This window comes from Anticarsia gemmatalis, chromosome 9 (genome assembly GCF_050436995.1).
Source record: "Anticarsia gemmatalis isolate Benzon Research Colony breed Stoneville strain chromosome 9, ilAntGemm2 primary, whole genome shotgun sequence".
In the NCBI taxonomy this organism is placed as follows: domain Eukaryota; kingdom Metazoa; phylum Arthropoda; class Insecta; order Lepidoptera; family Erebidae; genus Anticarsia; species Anticarsia gemmatalis.
In genome coordinates this window covers 2,474,779-2,496,578 of record NC_134753.1, presented here as the reverse complement: position 1 = coordinate 2,496,578, position 21,800 = coordinate 2,474,779, and the positions used below count along the sequence as shown (strand labels likewise).

General features: G+C 33.1%; 1 long non-coding RNA gene across 1 annotated transcript; it reads right to left on the bottom strand.

Annotated features, from left to right (window-relative positions):
• Positions 1 to 3,584: 3,584 nt before the first annotated feature.
• Positions 3,585 to 11,916, bottom strand: LOC142975536 (uncharacterized). Its single transcript, XR_012959622.1, has 2 exons — positions 5,644 to 11,916; positions 3,585 to 4,077 (listed from the first exon to the last, which is right to left on the bottom strand). It is a non-coding gene; the product is annotated as an uncharacterized LOC142975536 (long non-coding RNA).
• Positions 11,917 to 21,800: the final 9,884 nt, after the last annotated feature.

Below are 21,800 nucleotides of genomic sequence, written 5' to 3'. Positions count from 1 at the left end.
CATGTCAAGAAAGGTTTGTCGAATTCTCAATCCAGTAATAGCGCTATTTTCTTTATTCGTACTATCATGTAGTAAGAATTCAACTATTCGTAAACAATTCGAATTTCTTAAAAAATGTTCATAAATAGGAGCGCTTTTAAGATTTATATGTATACTAGCTGACCCGGCAAACGTTGTTTTGCCATAAAAATTAAATAAAAAAACATTGTCCAGCACACAAAATTGTGAATATAAACCATTCTCAGATCCCCTTGAACACACACAAAAAATTTCATCAAAATCGGTCCAGTCGTTTAAGAGAAGTTCAGTGACATACACACTTACAGAAGAATTATATAATAATATATAAAGATTTATTTTCTCGAAAGCCATTTGGTTGACGTTTGTGAATAATCATCAGCCTAGCCTTTTTTCCGACTATGTTGGAGTCGTCTTTCAGCCTCTCTGAATGCAGTTGAGGACTAGTATTTCACATGCAGCAATTGCCTATCAGATATCCACAACCCAGTAACGTTGGGTAAATATCCGAAAATGATGCTGACATAGTTTTAGTTGACTTTTTATTGGAACCACTGCCGGAAAATACTAAAGGAAATCTGTAGTGAATTTTACTAATTTCAGATAGACAGCGATCATTTTTATAGTCCCAAAAGAATTTTTATTGAAGCAATAAAATGTGGCGAAATTCCTAACATTACGAACTAAATAAATAATAATGTGTGTCAGTGGTTTCATTACATTTCAGTTGGTTACGAATACATTGTTTACAACATTCTTACAAGGTACATTTTTTACTCCTTTCTGCCTGCGACTTCGTCTGCGTAAATAGATTTTTCAAAATGTAGGTGTTTAATTAATCCGAGAGAGAATTACCCCCTGTTTCTGAGGTACATTGAGGACATGAGGACCTTGTGCTATAAGGCCGCTGATAGTCCATTAGTATCACATTTATATTTAAGTTTTTATTTATTGTATTTCTTTTTTTCCGGTGCATTGTGGACAATAAAGAGATTATATTAAATTATTACATTTAACGGTAGTTTATCTATTCAATAGCGTAAAAAGTTATATAAAAAACGCTTTTAAATAGATAAACTACCGCTAAACGTACTCAGAAACCGGGGGTTAGTGTGTTAATCCATTTATTCACTAGGTTAAAAAACAAGGCAAGAATCTCTTTTCAAACAAAGGAGGGGGTTGGGCCTTAAGTCTACCACCCTGAGCCAGTGCAGATTGGGGACTTTGCACGCTCTCAAAGGAATTTGTTAAAGAACTTTTAGGCAGAAGTAAGGTTATTATTGAACCACTTTATTCGTTTACGAGTATAGTACAGCGATTTTGTAGTAGTGATCCTCATTTTCGAAGAAAAACTAATCAGCGCCCCTAGCGTATTCCGTTAAAACTATTTTTCCAAGGAATTTTATAAGTCGAACGATAATTTCCCCAGTAGAAAAGCTTATTACGAGTATTGTTTGAAATCTAGATGTTTAGTTATTAAAAGCAGTTTAAATGTTTAAAACACTTTATTTGTTATCTTTAACGAAATATCGGGAACTGAATTGTTGCCTTAGATTTCAGTTTAAAGATTAATTGGAGCTTAAATTAAGACTGATTGTTGTTTCCAGTAAACTTATTGGGAGCAGAGTCAGACGTCTGTATATATAAATTAATTTCCAAAAACAGGACATGGTTTTTTTGTTTTTCTTACTGTTTTAAAAAAAATGATTTCTCGCACTAAGAATTACTCTTGTCTTGCGGAAAATTTTACAAACATACAAGCGATGTATTCGTAACCAGAGACGAATCAACTATATTTGAGGATCACATAAGAAATTGTTTCGTGTGGGAATCGAACCCAAGACCTCCCGACGCAATGGTAGCGGCGTGGCGACTTTAACCATTGTATCACAGAAACAGTCCTCTAGTCTCATATAAATGTAAATTGGATTATCGTAGTCGTATCGTATCGGCGAAGAAAAAGTGCACTGTTTATGAGGTTACAGGTTAGTTTATTTTTTCGCCAAATCTTGCTCTTCATACAATTTATGTAGTAATTATTAAGACTTCGTGAGAATTATCGTAATTTAATAAGTGCTGTTTGATATGTTTTTCAGAAATATGTTCAGCTGCAAATGAGGGTTTGGAACATTGAAGGTCCAACTCATTATTTTTTACAGCTTTTCTGTTCGAAGATACAGAGAACAGTTCCGAAGAAAATGTCGAAAATAGAGCGTCGTGGAAGAGGAAAGGAAAGAAGAAAAATTAAAAAGGTCTTTACCTCTATTTTACTCTTTCTAACGTCCGACACAGAGTGAAACAGAGAGAGACAGATAGTTTTGTAAAATATCTACATCGAGTAGGATATGATAGCTTAAATACTTCGACATTAGGTATATTGAGAAGTGGTGTTTCGTATTGATGAGTAAGAGACTACAATAATGGATCCATTATATTATAAGTGTCCTACATACATAATAATATAGTGATGCGACTGATTTTAGTATGATATAGATTTAGATTAGTCAAATCATGCCTTTTATTTGAATTTTAAAGTGATTGTTGACTAAAATGATGAATCTTATATTGTGGTAACTAGTACATTTTTTATGTAGATGAGTGTTAAGGGTTCCTGAAAAATGTAGTTAATTGACCTTTATATACTCACCTAGATCTGAAAGATTCTTCGAATGGCCCATTTCCTTACTGGAGTGTGGCCTTATATTTATTTCCTTAGTCTATTGACTGTTTGTCTTGTGTAGTAAGTGTGTATGTGGGCTTCGAACCCGCAAACACAACCTTGCATCAATAAATTATTCAAATCTGAAACCTTCACTACATTTTTCTGTTCTGGACCACGTATTTATAACTTAGATATATTTCATTAGTTTCCGTAATTAAGTCAAAAGTCTCTCGTCTACACTATAGTCACAAATACTGTCCACCAAAGAGGTCACATCCAGTAGCCGTAGACCATTTTTTGTTTCCCCAACCTTTTTAAACCCTTTGAAATTCCACTTTCAAAATTCGACCGTTCGACTTTAGAGACAGTCTTTTTTCAAAAGTCTGAGTTCGGCAAAGTTCGCCCGATACGGGAACGCACGAAGTGAACTTGCATGTGTGGGTGTGTGTCTGTGTATTATACACACAATTGATTGCGCGTGTGGGCGTGACACTCCTTACGCAGAACGACAAAAGTACTAATTAATCATATAGTTCAGCGGATGCGGCATATTTATTTTGTTGAATTAGTTTGGTAGTGTGACTAAATTAATTTTATTGTATTGTGCCAGTGGAAATGTAGCAAACTAGTAGCCGGTAGTGGGACTGTACTAGAATAAAGTTTTGAATTGTGATGTGATTCGAAATACCTATTATGAAAGAAAACAATTTCTGTTTAAGTACTTTCCGGTCTCCAACCTAGTTATTTGGTGTGAATTCCAATTCCAAATTCCAAATTTCACGCAAGGTGAATCATATTTTGCAAATATTTCACAAGAATGCGTCTAGACTTCATTGAATTAAACTTGGCACCTTTTCATTTGATAACACGGCTATTAATAACACGGTTAAAAAAAAGCAAAACATACAACACAAATATTTTATTCACAACAATTTTCAGCACATTACAATCCCATCGTTAACACATTTAAAATTACTGTTTTGATACAATTATTTTTAACACAAAAATTTTGTACAACTGAATGAACGTTAGACAATGTTAATTAAGGTCAGTGTTCCTTGAAACAATGCGGCAACCGTCCGCTCGGAACAAAGAGCGATGCCGTATCGTTTCATTACACTTGATTCATGCATCCTTGTCAAGAGTCGATGAACTTGTGCGCGAAATTGGCAAACGAGACTGGAGGCGCGCGTCCGACGGCCGCGCCCGCGGTCGCTCTCCTCCGCGTCCTTCTCGCACAACACGGTATACGTTGCGCGTTTACATAGAGGACATTTTAAATACGGTCGTGTGGAAACGTCGATGGATTTTGATGTTTGCAGTCCGGTCGAGTGGAATCGGTGGTGGTGGTAGGTAGTTTGTCTCGGGCGCAAGGTCGAGCCGCCCGCCGCCTACATCTAAAAATACACACAGACATGCAAATATGTGATACATAAACATTTATGTGCCCTAATATGTGTGCCTATGTGAAGTTTGATTCGTCGAATAGTTGGGATTTGATTAAGAACGATGACATCTTTTCATGGCACTTTATTAGATGTCGTAATTCGTGAGGCGATTCTACTCACGTTTGCAGATCACTTTTCAAGGAGAGTTTAGTGAATTGGACATTTACATGTCAAGTGGACATAAATATTGATAGAGATTTCTCTATAAGTAAATAAACATGTAAAGTTATTTACTAGCCAAGAAGGGTTCTTTAGCAGAAAGCACGTGTTGTGAGAGCTAGCTGAGGGAATTTAATTAATGTTTTTTTTTCCTTCACACAACATAGTAAGTCCAGTTATTCGGGTAGAGCTACCTTTTAAAACATTTATGTAAGAAATTAATGCAATATTTTGATATAAATGAATATTTGGGTAAAGTCTAGAACAAAATCGAGTCTATTCGGAACAATAATAAAACCAAGGTTGCTTTTCTTGAAAATTAACATTTGAAATATTAGTATCTATTATAATTTTGAAAACAATCATTTAGTATTTTAAGTTTGTTTGACTTTACCTAACTAGGTATATTATAGCCTTTTCGCTTTCTTTTACCTAGAATTCAAATACGGAAAAGAATTTGCAATAAAATATTTTTTTGTTTTCAAATTAATAAACCTAAACTGTGTATTTTTTCTTAAATGATTTTGAAAGTCTCTACTTTTTTCAACTCTTTAAAAAAAGTTTAGCGTTTTATTTGTTTTTAAGAAGCAGATTAGTATAGTTATTGAAAATATGTATATTTATGTACATCATCGTCAACTACACATATTTATTTCATATACATATATGTATATATGTATACTATGGTACCTACAGGTCAAAATTATATTTAGCTTTAAATAAAACATGGTCCGTTTAAATTATATATAGAAGTATAACCCAATATTTTGTCACTCATACGGCGAAATATTGTGATTTTATATTTTTAAAGATTTTTTTAACCCATTACTGTCCCTGTGCTGGGCAAGGGTCTCCTCCCGAACGAGGCAGGGGTTAGGCCTTGAGTCCACCACGCTGGCCAAGTGCGGTTGGTATTTCAGTTATTTAACACATTTATTATACTTTTGGCCAATGCTACCACTTTATAAGGAACAGGAAAACGTTGATAGGCATTGTGAACTAAACAGTTTCAATGTCAACGACAAATAAACATCGTAGTCGATTTGTACCGCACATTGTTATTTGGGTGTCTAGTTCGTTTGAAAACACTTTCTGTATTTTATTGTGCTACTTATAACATTGGGATAGGGAAGTAAATTTGATATGTTTAGCAACTTTATAGTTATTTAGATTGTAGCACTGTTGGGGTCCAAAATAAATAAAAAATAGAGCTAGTTTCAGCACTTACGAATGCCTTTAAAAAATATAGTAATGAATGGTGGACGAGTGACACTTAATTTACTAATTTTGCGTAGATTTAGTAGATACTAATAAGTTTTGAAACCAACTTTCAGGTTTACATGCTTATCGACTTACTTTCTTGAGTCCAGTCCAAGAAGAGCTCTTTCTACACTCCCGGAGGTCCACGATCTCAAAGTGAAGGGTGCATGGTGGCAGAAACTGTTCTGAAACACTAAAGGATTACTCATATCTTGTCAACTAATCAGGGTCCCTAACTTAATATGTCGTTCTGCGGTAGAAACCGTTAAAATAGAGCCCGAAATTTGGTAACGTGTCCGGTATATGTCTAAAGGGTGATTAATACTGTTAATGAAAAATCGCGGGTATATTCTATACACCAGCACCTTCGGTTATAACGGGCGTGATGGTATAATCAAATCAATATATTCGAGATATATATTCGGGAGTACGAGGATGTGAATGAAGTAAAATTAGTTAGCAGGGATCGACTCAAGTGGTGTTCTGTCTATGGGAAAAAAGGCGTCATATACCAGCACCTTTTTCCCAAATTCTCGGAATCTTTACGAACTGTAACACAAAATAGAAATTAAAAGTCACTTTCGAAACAATGCTTTTATTTGCATGACTATTATACAATTCGCACCTCTTTCTGAAAACAATTGAATACAGTAAATAAATACGATGACCCCAATTTTACATGGCGTCAGATATTTCTACCTATTTACAATTTCGATTGTGTTTACTGAAAATATTCTCGAGAACACTGAAATTTAGTATCATGGGCTTTATATTCTTGTGGAAATCCCGTGAGGTTCAAAAGGGGGTTTGAAAAAATCACTAAATATTGCAACGGTCGAGGGTGGCTTGTAGTGAAATTTACAGTTTTTCATAGTCATTCATTTGCTTATTAGAGATACTCTTATGACAACAGTATTGCAAAGTATTAAAGTATTTGAGAAATAAACGTGATTTTAAGAAAGCCTATTTAATGATATATTTGACTGACCCGATATTGGTATAAAGTGAGGATTATTGACTATACAGCCATTATAAACAATTTTTTGCACAACTTTATTTGTCATACGAATAAGGATCCGCCTTTGAATAATGGAAAGCTTTCATTATTTAACAGTGTTAATGCTAAAACGGGAGTTCCATCAATTAACCATAGATAACATCTGGAGAAACCATAATGGCTGAACTTAGAACAAAACGTAGGATTAATAGACGTTCCGTTTTACGCATGATAAGCACCGACCTTCAAGCACCTTTGATCGAAGCCTATTGTTGTAAGGGTTCTCTTAATGTTCTAGAGCTTACCAAGTTTCTCCTTAAATTATGCCTCTTCAATTAAAAGATTCTTCGGTTGCTGTTTTAAATGTATAGGATAAAATTTTCAACACACAATAATAATGACAGTAATAACGATTAATCTCTGTAAAAAAACGTTATATGAAAAATAGGTAATAGCCTGTTTCACCAAATTGATGTAAGTATGAAAACATAATATTGATTTTGACAGGTCTTACTTTGCAAATTGTCTAAATGAGTAGTCTCTACATACTTAATTGGTTAAACAGGCCCAAATATACATTCAGCACAAAGTTCATATACAATAAAATACATAATCGTAAATAAATCATAATAAGTGGTCAATTTCAAAGAGTTTGTCTTCAAATAAAAACTTACAGCATAGACAATAAAATATTTTGGCGCGCAAACGCTGATTCAACATGGCGGATAACTGATCACCTGATTGTGTTTAATATTTGATAAATTAAACCGTCAGACAATGGTGTTATGGCGAGGTCGGTCGTTCATTGCGTAATTATTTGCACAACGTTCGCAAATTGACCACTTGCCATGTTGCTTTTTATGAAACACTGGATATAATCGCAAAAAATCTATCTGCCGCCTTAATGGCGTTGTGAAAGCACGAGTAAAAAATCAGTTAGCAACAACTCGGAGCTTTTGTTATACAATAATGTTATTAGGTTATAGGCTTTTAAAGTGGTTTTATTTATAGCTTTAAATCTACATAAAAAATTAGTAGACACATTTTTTGCGTTTATTAAAATGATTACACAAATAAAAGTACAATAGATTGCATATTTGGTAACTCAATTATTCTAACAGCGCAACTATTAATTTAAAAAATAAATGCTGCTTAATGTAAATCAAGTTAGGTGTTGACATCTGCAGTTAGAAAAACCGAGCTATTTACATAATGGTTAATTCATAGACAATACAAGTTCAAATTGTTCAATGCAAAATTTAAGAAAAGAAAGCTAAGATATGTGTCACATTTCCATAATCATGTCATACGTAGATGCATTTCTGAATACATTATAATAATTTACAAAATATTATTTAACAAACAATCGCAATTTATATTAAAACATATATTATGGTTATAGGTACAAATGCATTGGTCTACGATAAATAAACAAGTTTTCTGCACTTATAAAGGCAACGGCTTATCATCATACAGCCAAGTTATCTGTATCCGAGCGTCAGGACGGGCAAGGTCGCGGTGAACGCACCAGACCTGACCAATTGCCCGCCACCGCCGGCCCAGGTAGACTCGCTCTCCAACTATAATTTTGTTACCAACCCGCCAGGAATCTCGTGCCTTCCGATACTTTAATTAATTCTCGCGATTTTACTGCCTTTAAATTCGCCGTGATGCAGGAAAACGGATTTCAAACTACTTTGAGGCCTTGTAAGAAAAAGCAATCGATTCCAAGAAAAAAAAAAACAAAATCTAAAAAAGAAAAAAGAATTCATTTGAATGTCAAGTTCAAGCACCTCGACGGTTTACTTTTTTTTTCAGAAACCATCGACGCGAATTTACATAACAATATGTACTTTTTTATTTAAATTCAATATTTGACATTATTAGATCTTGTAATAAATAAAACTCTATTAAATAATTTGCCTTAGTTCTGTTTGTTAGACTAGAATAAAGCGTACTCGTAACGAATGTATTATAAATAATAAACAAGTCAGTGAACTTAACATACATAAATGTCAAATAAACAACTTGGACGTTGTGTGAACGACATTGTATAAATAATATGTTGCAAAATAATAACACTGCTGATATTCTCCATTGAATAAAATAATTATATTTTTATTATTGTTTTTATTTGCAAATGCATTGGACTTTTAGCATTGACGTCAATATAATGTTGTCTATAGGTTTGTTTTTTTTTAATCCACATTTTTAATGAAACCGGACATGGTTTCTTTTCGTTTTTGTATCGAAGTTAGGTAGGTATCTTAATTATTAATTGTTAAGCCTATGTAAAGCTATCAATATAGCTGTTATTAATTTTGAGAAAATTGACGCAATTTGGTTGAAAAAAAATCTTCTTTTACTTTTGGACGTATTTATAAAGGTTATGCCAATACGGATAGTAAGTGTTCTTTACATATTTGATCATCATATACATTATCTAATTAAGATTTTACGAATTTATGCGGCCTAAAACAAAACAGATTTAATTTTCGGACTATTACAACAACCACGATGATAACATTTTTAAAATTATGTCAAAACATATCAAGCGGACCACGCGCCACCACAGTGCAACCATAAATATTTATAAACACAAACTAGTTCTTTCGCATAAGTTACACTTTAAAATTTCGTCCATCATAATTGGCAGAATATTAATTCATCGATTTAGGCTTAGAAAAAGTAAGTTTTATAAGTTATTATGGATATAAAAAGCGATTCACGATCTGACTGGAGATGAAAACAGTATTTTTTCTTTTCAAATGTTTCTTGGTAACCTTATAAATTATTTTTACCTAGAAAATGGAACCTTCCAGACTCCGCCCAGGATTATATTAATAGTAAGTTGTTTCTTGAAACAACACTCAATATTTTATAACATGAGCATTGATACGAACAAAATAACAATATCATTTTCTAAGAATATCGTTGAATTGTTTCGTCTGTGGCATTATAAATATCTGTGATAACAATCTTATTAATTAGTCGATGTCGCGAATAGAATATGATATTTATATAAGAACTTACTTTTCCACTATTTTTATTTTCTTTAACGCATAGCAATAAGCTTATTCAAAACATTAATTGTTATTAATTAAATGCATATTTATTTTACGATTTAAGGATCATCAGAATCACAACCATGAACTCCAAAAAAAGAAACAAAACCATAAACAATACTCTTTTCAAATTCGAACTGTGCAAATGGAAACAAAACAAACAGCCTCATGTAATCCGCCGCAATTAATATATTGAAGCAACAGTATTCAACATTAATTCGTACGAGATAAATCTCGTCTGTCTCCCGTCTACGTTATTGACCTTACCCCGGCAAGGACGTTGGGGAAGGTCGGCCTTCGGGAGGGTGTCCCCTCCGAGGGTGACGCCCGGAGGGGATTTTTCTATTATTTCTAACCTCGAGACGCCCTCAAACGAGTTCTCGGCAAATGTAGACGGCTTTAAATCAAATCAAATCGTTTCTTCTTTAGTAATATGTTTTTAAATGAAGGCAGATGGCTTAAGTAAGTTAATTTAGGTTATTTGGTGTTGTAAGTGGTTGTAAGACTATATTGTTGCTATGCCGAGGTTTATACACCACGTTGACATTTAAAAAAGAGTTCAGTTACACATAATATTCTAGGTTAATGTCTTAGAAACTATGCCAATATGCAAGACATAGTCATAGAAAGCCATAATCATTTAAGAAATATATTTATACTAAGTACATATTTGAAGTCAAATTCCCGAATTATTTTTTCGTAAATAAATTTTACGGTAAGAATCTACTGTTACAAATGCTCCATTTTTTTCCGAAATACATTTTCATCTCCACAATATTTTCCTTCAATCGTTGTCTCGATAGAAAGTAATTTATTAGCTGAATTACATATATCTCATTTATTTACTATTTATCTTCGCAACACTCTTATATTGAGTTCAATCAAGTAAATTAATCATGACACGTGCTCCGAGAGAAAATAAATATATGTACTACTTTTCTTATAGTCCAACAACTTGGTAGAGAGCCTTGCGTTTAGGGTTCACAGCTATCAGGGGTATACAGAATTCTAAATTAGGGACATTAGTGACCCGTAGATTTATACAGCCTGCTGTTGATGGTCTGTTTAGTACAGCCACTTTATTTTGGAAATACATAGAATAGTTAATTGTAATCTAGATCAATCGTGAACGCCAAGGCTCTCTATTTAGTTGTCGGCCTATCAATGTAACTATAGATCAGAAAAATATCTAGCTAAGATTACAATAAAGTGATCATAGACTTTGCTAGTTCGTGTAATAAATCATGTTTGACGAATGTTGCCTAAATGTAGTGTTCTACTTAGTGTTTATATTAAAGACCTTTTGACCCGACCTAATTGAAGAAAATTACAGGTTAGTTAATTTAGTTTTACCTAGAATTTATTTTTAATTTATAATAAGTTTTTATTCATTCATTCAAGTCTATAATAAAACGAACTAAGCTCTTAAATTAATTAGAAAGAATAAAGTTTTTACTTGATTTATTTTATGATAAAAAATTTAAAAAATAAGTGTTTGCGACACTTAATAATATTTTTTTTCTATGATATCCTACATCTTACATCGCTCTTAAAAAACTATATACCCCCGAAAATTTGTACCTAAGTCTTTTATTTTCGAGTTTTCAGCTTTATTCCGCCATTTTCATGACCCTTCACCTAAGGTTTAAGAAGACAAGAGTTTAATCTAAAACGCGTAGGTATTTTTCCGACCTGTTTGAACTTCAAGCACCCTATTCTTAAGACGAGGGGAGCACGTGTCGTCTATCTATACTTACATAAACATATAAAATAGCAATGTCTGTCCGTGATTTGAGTTATGAAGCTATTATACTTGTATAATAACGCTTAGGGGGCTATCCCGCGTGTATTGAAGTGCGCAATCATTGTATTAGTTTGTTTTGAATTTGAATTAAAAGATTTATAAGAAAAATAACCTTAAAATAGAAGAGCATTTATGGTGCACTTTTAGTTTTAATGTATCATCCATAGACTAAACACCGACCACAGATAAGAAAAACTTAAGTAATTTATCATCAAGGATGCCGCAAGCGTGAAATAGTGCGTCCATACATTATCATTTTTGCAATAGGGCTGAACCAATTACGAATGATTTGCAATATTTAACGCAATGCGTTCTACGTGACCAGAGACACGTGGATAACCTTCGCCCGTTCATTTCGTAGATAATATCGTTTACTCATTAGTTAAAGATACTTGATACTAAGAATGGAAGCTTCCTATTGTTTATAAATAAACCGAATAGAAAAATATTTTGGTGTCGGGTAACTGTTTTTTGTCAATTATTTTGTATTATTTACGTGGTAATGTTATTTTCTTGGTTTTCATACTATTTACGGAAAAGGATCTTATAGTTTCTCCTGCAGATAAAATGACTTATACGTCTATACAAATGGGATGTTGTCTTCAAATGAATGGTCATTAAAACGAGCCCGTAAGTCAGTTAAAGAAGTTAAAGCGTCTAATAAAATGGCAGCAGATGACTGGATAAGAAAATCTTGTGTTCTCAAAAAATCCATTCGACTAGCTCAAGGCCAGGCCGTCTAGAGCTGAGCATTAATGATGATTGACCCGGTTAAACCGTAGCCGAGATCAAATGTCAGCTTGGGAAATGGCTACCTACATGACCCCAAAACGAACGAATATACTAGACTTCCTTATAACCAGTTTTGTTGATATCTAGGACAGTAAAATTGCCATATTCTTTCAAGCTTTGAAATATTCTTAAGCTTGGTTCTTTGCCCAATGATTGTCTAAAATGTTTTCCTGCGATATTAAGCCTTCAAGTGATGTAGGGTTTGGATGCATCAGGCAATGGCTGTGTTTAACGTATTTCTGCAACATCATCTTCTTTTATGCAATGTAGAGCAACCTTTCTTTCTCGTGGTTAGTGACCATTTCATATAAGACGTGTGGTTTATTATGTCCAAGTTAATCGCTGACAATATCCTAATGTCATCTAACAATTACTCAGCTGAATACCTTCAACAATCCACCGCAATTATCTATTATAGAAATAATTTCGCAACCGAGACACCTAATGACCATCAGCACAAATCGCGAATCCCATTAACCATAGGTTCGTGAATCAGTGTGGTTGCTAAGCGCTCTGACAACCGTAACCGGCTGGTTGCGCAACCGACATTGAAGAACAGCTGTCGAATCGAGGCCATTACTGCGAAATTGCGTAAATTAAAATGGCTGACGTTCATGTGGTGGGACGTTTATGGTCAAGAGTTATTTTTTTTTATTGTCTTTTTCGAATTACGATTTTTTATGCCATTGTTAATTTTTGTGTTGATGTAACTGATGATTTTGTATTCATATGTCAATGCGAAATTATATTTTATTAGACTTACATTTTGAAATTAAAGCTATTACTATTGCGTGTATACAAAATTGTCGTAACTGCTAAGTAATTAAAATAAATAAGCTACTAAATAATAACTGTTTAAACAATAACTTTACTGAAATAAGGCAGTACCAATGCGTTCTATATTTGTTGAAGTTACGAGCGAAATCCGACGTATAATTCATGCAACACGCATCCATTACTTACCGAGCAATCCCAATTAAAATTAAAAGAAACTCTTTGGCCAATAAAAAAAATACTGTGCAAATATTTCAAGTGGCTAATGAGAATACGTACCGGTTTCTACTCGATGTACGGTATGTATCTGTTACGATTACATTTACTATGAAAATTATATGTGGTTATGTTTACTTTATTGTCTAATACAATATTTAGGGCTAGTTTTACAGCTATTGAATAAGTGTAAGATTACCTAACTGTGGGATAAAGACAGCAAAATTATGAAAACCGCATTTAAAAGCTATTTAACTTATCCAGAAGTAATGAAATCGGGACTTTAGCTTGAAAGGTATGTAATGAAGTGGTAAAATATTCAAGTTGTCAAATTTAAACATTATTTGACATTGAGAGTTGGCCATTATTCGAAGGTTAGGTTTAAAAAAAGTAGAGTCTGTGGAAATTGTGATAGTTTCTTAGTAAAGTACCAAAATTTTCTTTTGTTTAATTGCTTTAATTAAAGATAACTTTGTATAAATACAATATTGTTGTATTTAAATCGTAAGCGAGTAAGTAAATAGATCTTCTTCAGGATCTCTTATTGTACCAAATAAGTAATACTTATTGTCGCAACTAAGTATAGCCCAAATATTTTTTTTTGAACAAACGCAAATCATATATAGCCCATTTAGATTCATAGCTTGACGACACTTAATCTTAAAAACGTAGGTGGTCTTCCGAGTTAAGCAATTTAATTTTATGACAACCATTTGATTCCAAGATATAGTATTTTAAACAGTTGCATTCAAAATGGTTGATTTCTATAAACATGTGATTAAAATTCAGACCGTAAACTACCGGCGGAATAAGCTGTAGAATTAATAAATTCTTAGTCTATGGGAAAAAGTGATAATAAAGGTCTTTTGTTATTGTTTGTTTATTGTTTTTGCTGTAACTATTTTAATTGCAATTTTTTTTTAAAACCGATTAATCAACCTCTATGGTGTCATTTTGAAATGTAATTTTTGAAATTAGAACACACTTTTTTTTAAAGATGAGACGACATATTATTATTATTGTATGTCACGAAATAAAAAAGTTATTTTACGGAATGTGAATCAGTAAATATGGTTTAATCATATTTAATGTAACGCTCAACTTTTTCATTATCGTTCATTTCTAAGTCACGTAATCAGTGCGAATATCCACGTGCTTATCTTAATATTATGACATGATTTCTTATCTTACGTGACGATTTGTAAGTTAATCATCAAAGAGAGATGTGAGACATATCTTTCTCGGTCTAAATACGCCCCCTATGCCGTCATAATATTATTAATGTTGATAAATTACTGAGCGTATTTTTTACGTTTAGGTAGCTAATACTCAGTGTCGACGGTACAAAAGCATTATCATTAATATTTTTTGCTTGTTCTCTAGTTGAGGCCTCCTTAAAATATGAGAGGATTAAAGTGTACGTTAAATACCATTGAAAGGTTTTAAAATATTAGGCACACTTTTGCTGCTGGCGAAGTTTTATTTACGCAAAAGAAAGGGAGCCATTTTAAAATCGACAATAGATCTTAGATAGATATGGTTCATATTACTAGGCTCTTATAGTAAAATACATTTTGCACAGAATCACTGTAGCAAAATTCTCTGTGGGCGAAGTCCCAATTTATATGAAACTCTAATCTACTCGAGGTTAATGTCCTTTCAACTAGGCTCACAATGAAATGCCTCGGTCTATTTTAGACTCAAAACTTTTTGCTACAAACTCTATGGAACACATAGACTAAAAAAGTGGTTTTCTAGAACACAATGACTGTTTGAATTCTTTTTCGAATCATGTTTGGATATTTTTTGGCGCCTAAAAAATTACTTTAAGTTACACTCATTGTCTGAGTGATATGTTGTATTGATTGATATTTTTTATGAGATAATATCAAGGTTTCAACATTAAGTAGTTCTAGAACCTATGTCCTTAATATAAATATCTAATGTGTAAAAAAATATAAAATGTGTAAATAAAGAATTTTTTTTTTATATCCTTCAAAACCAATATCTTTTTCCAAAAGTTATTTTTTTAATTTAAAATGTGATGCCGGAAAGTTAGGTATCGTCTTCTAAAACGCTTTTCGAGTAAAAGTGCTCAGTTAGGTTTAAAATTAGACTTAGGTATAGGACAAAAATAGGTCTCAAGTCTCAACATCGTTGCTAGGTGACGTTCATCACCTTGAATAGAGCGACGAATTTGATAACTCTTGCGCAGATAATAAAACTAGTGGACTGTGACGTCATAGTTCTGTACTAACATAAACACAGAGTACATGCATAAACAGATTAAAGGAACGTTGAGTAGTAGTCATAAAATTTGGTGAAACGAAACGACGCGAAAAAATGTCTGGAGGCAATTTTTTTGGACAAAATTACAGTTTTCACTGAAAATATATTTTACGTTTATTGTCTTGTAATAAAGGTAGTTTGTAGGGTTCAAAAATGCACTTATCCTTTGGTATTTATATTTATACTTATATCATTTGGAGCTATTATCATTCTATCACTTCTATCATTTGGAAATATTAACGCTTATATCATAATGTTACGTTAATATTTCAAACCTGAGTATGAAAACTAAGAAACAGCTTGTTTTCTAAACTTAGTTATCTATCTTTATTCAAAAGTTTGTTTAGGTACTAATAAGCTAACTATCTGTAGCCAGTGTAATAACTATAGTAGGTACCAGCTTTGTATACTCCTTGAAACTACCTAAGTGAAGAAGTTCACCTCAAATATTAAGCAAGCACTCATTGTCTACCATTATTTAAGAATTTATCAAGCATAAATTACAAGCCTTCATTTGACACTGTAAAATACCAACCAATATTCTTTGCGACACCAAAATTAATTGAAAATATACTCTATTACAAGAAGTTAAGGTATATAGTTCCTTACAAGTATATATTTTAGTCCCGGGTTGAATAAGTTAAAGAAAAGCGTCTGGGATACAGTTGCTATGCCGACAGGCAGACTGAAAGCTAAAGGTATAAGACAGAAGGTTAGTTGACACTAATTGATATGTCGATTAATTAAGTTTATTCTTAGAAGTAAAATTTGTACAAATGTACTTTCCCGATTGTATTAAATAAAGCAGATTTAAATCTTTTCTTGTTCTAGACTAAGGTTAGAAGACTACTTTCAATTTTGGAAAAAATTACGTACTTGCTTATGGCCTTATTTTTTTTTTAATATGCTGTGAGCAGGCTATATCGAATGAGTGTATTATTGTATTCTAATAAAAAAATTCAATGAATCAATTCTAAGGTCAACATTTTTTTTTACTTCAGACATTTGTTGTTACTAACCTCAAAAGAAAAACGGGCTTTTCGTTACTTAAATTCGAAACAAAAATGACTTGACAACGTAATCATATTCCAATATAAAAAAGCAAAAATCTTTTATACTACCAATTTTTCTTGTAAAAGAATAAATATACATTTGCGTAATAAAGTACCCACTTATTCGGGTGTAATATAACTGGGGTAGCTACATCAAATTTGTTGGCTTAAAAATGGCTGCCAGTGTTTTCTTTAGAACATTCCAGACGAATACATTAACTAGACGAATGAACTTGTCTATAATAATAATAAAGTTACCTGCCTTACTGAATAACTTTGTTTTATTTGATTTTGAAATTATTCTTATTAAATGATAATTTTGAATTTCATGTATTTGAGGGTCAATGACATGATTTATATTACATATATTGAAGAATCTGGATAACATTTCGGGTAAACATAATCAAAGATGGTTTTAATGTGTGATTTGTCTAAATTACAGTTCTTTTCAGTAATGAACTAATGACATTAGACTTGGTAATTATCTACTTGGTACTAAACTAAATATTCTCCAACAAGTAAAATATCTAAAACAGCTTTAGCATGAATGAAGAAAATATTTGGATTATAAAAGGTTCTAAATTACCACAATAATTCGCGACCAAATCTACACCTGGTAAAAAAGTCCTAAATTTTCACGCTCTGGTGGGAGAAAGAGCCATTTTTCTGGAACAAAAAGCCTTTTACAAAAGGTCCCGAGAACGTGTTTAGGAGTACAATATAAGATTGCGTAATTTTTGCTCTATACAGTCTTGAGATTTGGTATATCGTTCATGAGCAATATGGATGAAGGAATTAATCTAGGTACCTGATCGTTTTATAATAGTTAGGCGTGTTAAGTGTTGTATTTTGTCTCGCTAAGATTCTAAAATCTACATAAAAGTATGTCATATAGGATCAGGAGTCGGTTGATGTACTATTGATAGAAGGTAAAGACAAAGCGCTAAACTATTCTTGAGTATTTTATATTTAGAAGGATTTTGAAGAAAATATAATGGTTTTTTTTTTAATTCAGCTGGAGTAGCTAAACGCATATACAACTTATTTACTAAATTAATAACTTGATCGTTAAAATTGAACTTAATCTAATAGTTGTGTATCAATTCTATGTTTTATTTCGATTTTCTTATTCTTTTTGCAACATTTTTGCTGACAATACTACTACAAGACACGCCCACTCTTCTATTTTAATTTAATTTACAACTACATAAAAAGTGTATTAGAACCTAATTGAAAACCAATTGGGTGGCAACACCGGTAAGAAAAAACGAACGTTAATTGACTTTCTATGCTTAAGTTGGTAGTAACTAGTAAGTTTGATATGTTGGTAGTTGAACGAATTGGCGCTTAAAACATTTTGAAGGTAGCTCTAATTAATTAAATAGCTATTTGATGGTATAAACTTATAGGCTAAGTAAATTTTATGTGCTTATGCTAGTTTTGCAATAAGTTAGTGCATTTATTGTTTGTGAATTAATAGTTTTTCAGCTAGGCTACTTTTAGCCTTTGGTAAGTAGGTACTTTATTTATTCTGGTTCGCATTTGAACATTGTGGAAAGTGCCTCCTGTGTATAAATAAATTCTCATAAACTAAAATGGACTGAATTAGACCGATATTTAAATTAATTTCAAGTTTTAAAACATTGCTTCTACTTTTAGCCATACACGTTACCAAATTTTATCAGCGTCATTGTGTAAATAAACAATTCTTAGAAATAAAAACAATAAGTACATATTACTCGTATATTATCTACATAATATATAATAATATATCTACCGACCATCATGGCGTCTACAAATCGCTTATGACTATTAACAATGTCGGATGTGCAAAATCGCAACGTTATTAGCTAATAACGTTCGTAGTTACTCTCCGACATTGTTAACGAGCTATGTAGGTAATATCCGACATTTTTATTTTGGTTATTGAGGAACTATGCATTAAAATAACATTTTCTTTTCAGCTGATGACAGATTGGGTTATTTAGGCACGTTTTATGCAATAAACGAAAAATTCCGATTTTGCACATCCGACATTGTTAATAGTCATAGGCGAAATGTTTAACAGCGGAAGGTAGACGATAAAAAAAATAACAAAAGATTGAGCTTGTCTTTGCACGGTGCCAATTTAAGAACACAATATCGTAGATTAATTGAGAATAATAGGTGAAAGAAGTGTTCATATTACATTATGTTATGACAAGATGTATGAATAATAAATGAAGCTTGAAAAGTTAGTAGAAATCGTTAGTAAGTGTAAGCCTCTACTTTCATAGAAGTTAGGAGTGATTTTATGTATGTTTGTAATCTAATCTACTCTCTCAATTTACAAAACGAATTTTCCTTTTTTAGATCTTCCTTTATCAAGTAATTTCTCTGCGACTCCTTTCTCGCCCAAATATTTCACGAAAATTTAATATATTTCTATATATACTTAGTATTATACCTCATTTAATGAATATTATACATATTTAGTAATCAATCAATACATTCATATTGATCAGTCAGATATTACTAAGAAAGCCTATCATTCAGCTCATTATCGGAATTGAGAAGGTTTCTTCAACTCTACCTACAAGCCGACACCTACTTTGACTTAATTTGAAAATTTTCCGTTAAAATCTTGACTCTTTACATTGAAAACTAAATAGGACACCCCTAACATTTAAAGCTAATAATTTTCTATGAAACAAGATCGTCTTCTCTAAGGTTTTTCTCTGAAATATCTAGTCTCTAAAAATTTTAGAAATCTGAATGTCAAGTTCGGAAAAAAAATTGCACTATACCTACTTTGTATTTTTCATAATGAAAGAACGAGAAATTAAAGCTAAACTGGTTCAAGTCTTTATAAATATTGTTATTATATTATCTTAGTAAGAATGCTCAAAAATACAGAACTTTAAACATAAGAACTCCTTACAGTCTCTTTGCATCCAGCATTCAACATAATTAGAGAAAAATCATTGCTAGACGCAGTGATGTTGCTTTAGCGACTTTTAATTAAATAACTACAGTATTTTATTAAAATCAACGCATAATATTCTCAGTAACAATTAAAATGTTAATTATTTCCCACTAAACTATAAATGGAAGAAGGATTTCAATGAATTATAATGATTCGCATAAATATAATCTGTGGTCATTCTGTTAGGCTGAACGAGTATGTTTCCTGTGCTAGTCAGCTATTGTCTGTGGTTGCTGCTAAAAATAAATGACCTATTCATATTGTTTTTAGTTTTAACTCGTCAAAGGAAAGAAAGGAATATAAACTTGTATTTTAAAACTAATATTATATGTATCTTTTATGATACAGACTATGCACTATGACTCTACATTTATGAAATTCCTTTCTTATACTTTGTAAAACATAATATTTATAAAAACATAATTTTCTTGTAAATTTATCTATCAGATAGCTATTCGTAATCAGTGAAATCATGTCATTACTTGACGAACCAATTCAAGTTTTTTTTTTATGACAGCCAGGCCTGATGCCTATCTCCATTCCATCGAAAAAAAATGAATGAAACTTTTAAAGAGCAATGGTATTTATAATACTCGTAATAAGAAATCAGCTTACTATGTATTGTAGATAAAAAATGGACAGAACGCTACCATAAATGGAAATTTATTTAAAATCCGTGCAGCATTTTAGCAACTTGAAACATTTAAAAATACATTTTCTAGTTTCTTGCTGACAGGTAAATGACCGCGTTAAAATAATTATATAATAATTCCAAATTAAGTTAAAATTGTACAAGAATAAACTCAATTATATTAATTTGGCACTCGGAGTAACTTGCTAAAATCCTTTGCAGACGATTGACCTCTGCGAAATCTTATAAGCGACCTCTAAGAATCTTATTAGCCGCAGCGTCTCATAAATATGTCCGAATGATGTTATAAAACAAACAAAATTTAACAACAAACACATACATTTTACATAAAACATGTCTTGACAAAATGCGACGAAAATTAACGTAAAAATAAAGGTCTTAAGAACTGAGTCAGGTACAACAAATGGTAGTTCTGGTTAAATGGCTGAGTCACCGGCTGGACCTCCGTCATTATGTGCGTCTGGAACTAACGTCATTGTTCCTACAAGGCTCTATGGAAAGTCCATACGCCCCATGTAGAGTCACAGACCTTAATATGTGCGTCAACGAGAGTTAGGACAAACATGTTTAAGTTAATGCTTGAAGTTACTTCGAATGTAAAGCCTACGGAATGTTTTGTTTCCAGCTCATAACTCGCAACTTTTACGAAACATTGAACGTTTTCTAGAACAGTTTCGCGTGTTATTGCGTAGGATATAATAAGCAGATTATTAACGAGCAGCAATACCAAAGCTACTCGATTGCGTTTCACTTTAATTTGAAATCTAACACGATGAATTCTTTGTGTTCACTTCAACAATTAGACGCATTCCTGTGAGTCATCCACCCGAGACTCGTATTTTTATTGGCTGTTTGCATTATTATATCTCGACAAAGATATATTTACTTGAATTTGCACGCAATCGGTACTCTATCGGACGCTACATACAGTCCAGTTTTGCGCCGCGGCGGATTTCGCGAGGCTATCGCCGCGAAGCCGCCTCGCACTCGAAAGTAAAGCAATAAATGTTTCGAAATCACCTTGGTAAAGACGCCGGTGGATAATATCAACGCGTCCGTCTGACGTCACGCAAATTTCGTCTAGCAAACATTAGGAGTAATTGTAGTAGGAAACAAATGAGGCCGTACATCATTTACCTATGACGCGGAGTGGCCGCGCGGCGACGTCGGCGACCTCCTCCGACACGCCGCTATTATACATTTTTTGCGACAAATCTCCTCATTTTAGTCGTGAACACACTTTTTGCGTCCGTTCCTCTGAAAATGTTCGTCATATCACAGACCGTCGCACGGGTCGCCGGGCCGGACAGGAAAACGGCGCCGGCGGTCGGCTGTCGAAAAACATGCGAAAACCAGTTTGAGCTGCTTTTGTTCATATCTTTAGGGAGTTCGATGACCAATGCAAATGTACGTGTGCGATTTTAGGTGCGAGGGTGGTGCGGGTGGTGCGGGCGCGGGGCGGCGGCGCAGGGTGCGCGAGGGCGGGGCGTGCAGCCTGCAGCGGTCGACAACCGGCGCCGTGATTAACGCGTGACTCACCGCCACTCTCCACTCTTTGTCTCCGGCTACTCACCTGCACCACGTGCTGGCCGCACTCCTCCCCACGTGTCGCACTGGGCGCAGCGGTCGCCTCCGGCGCGAAGATGA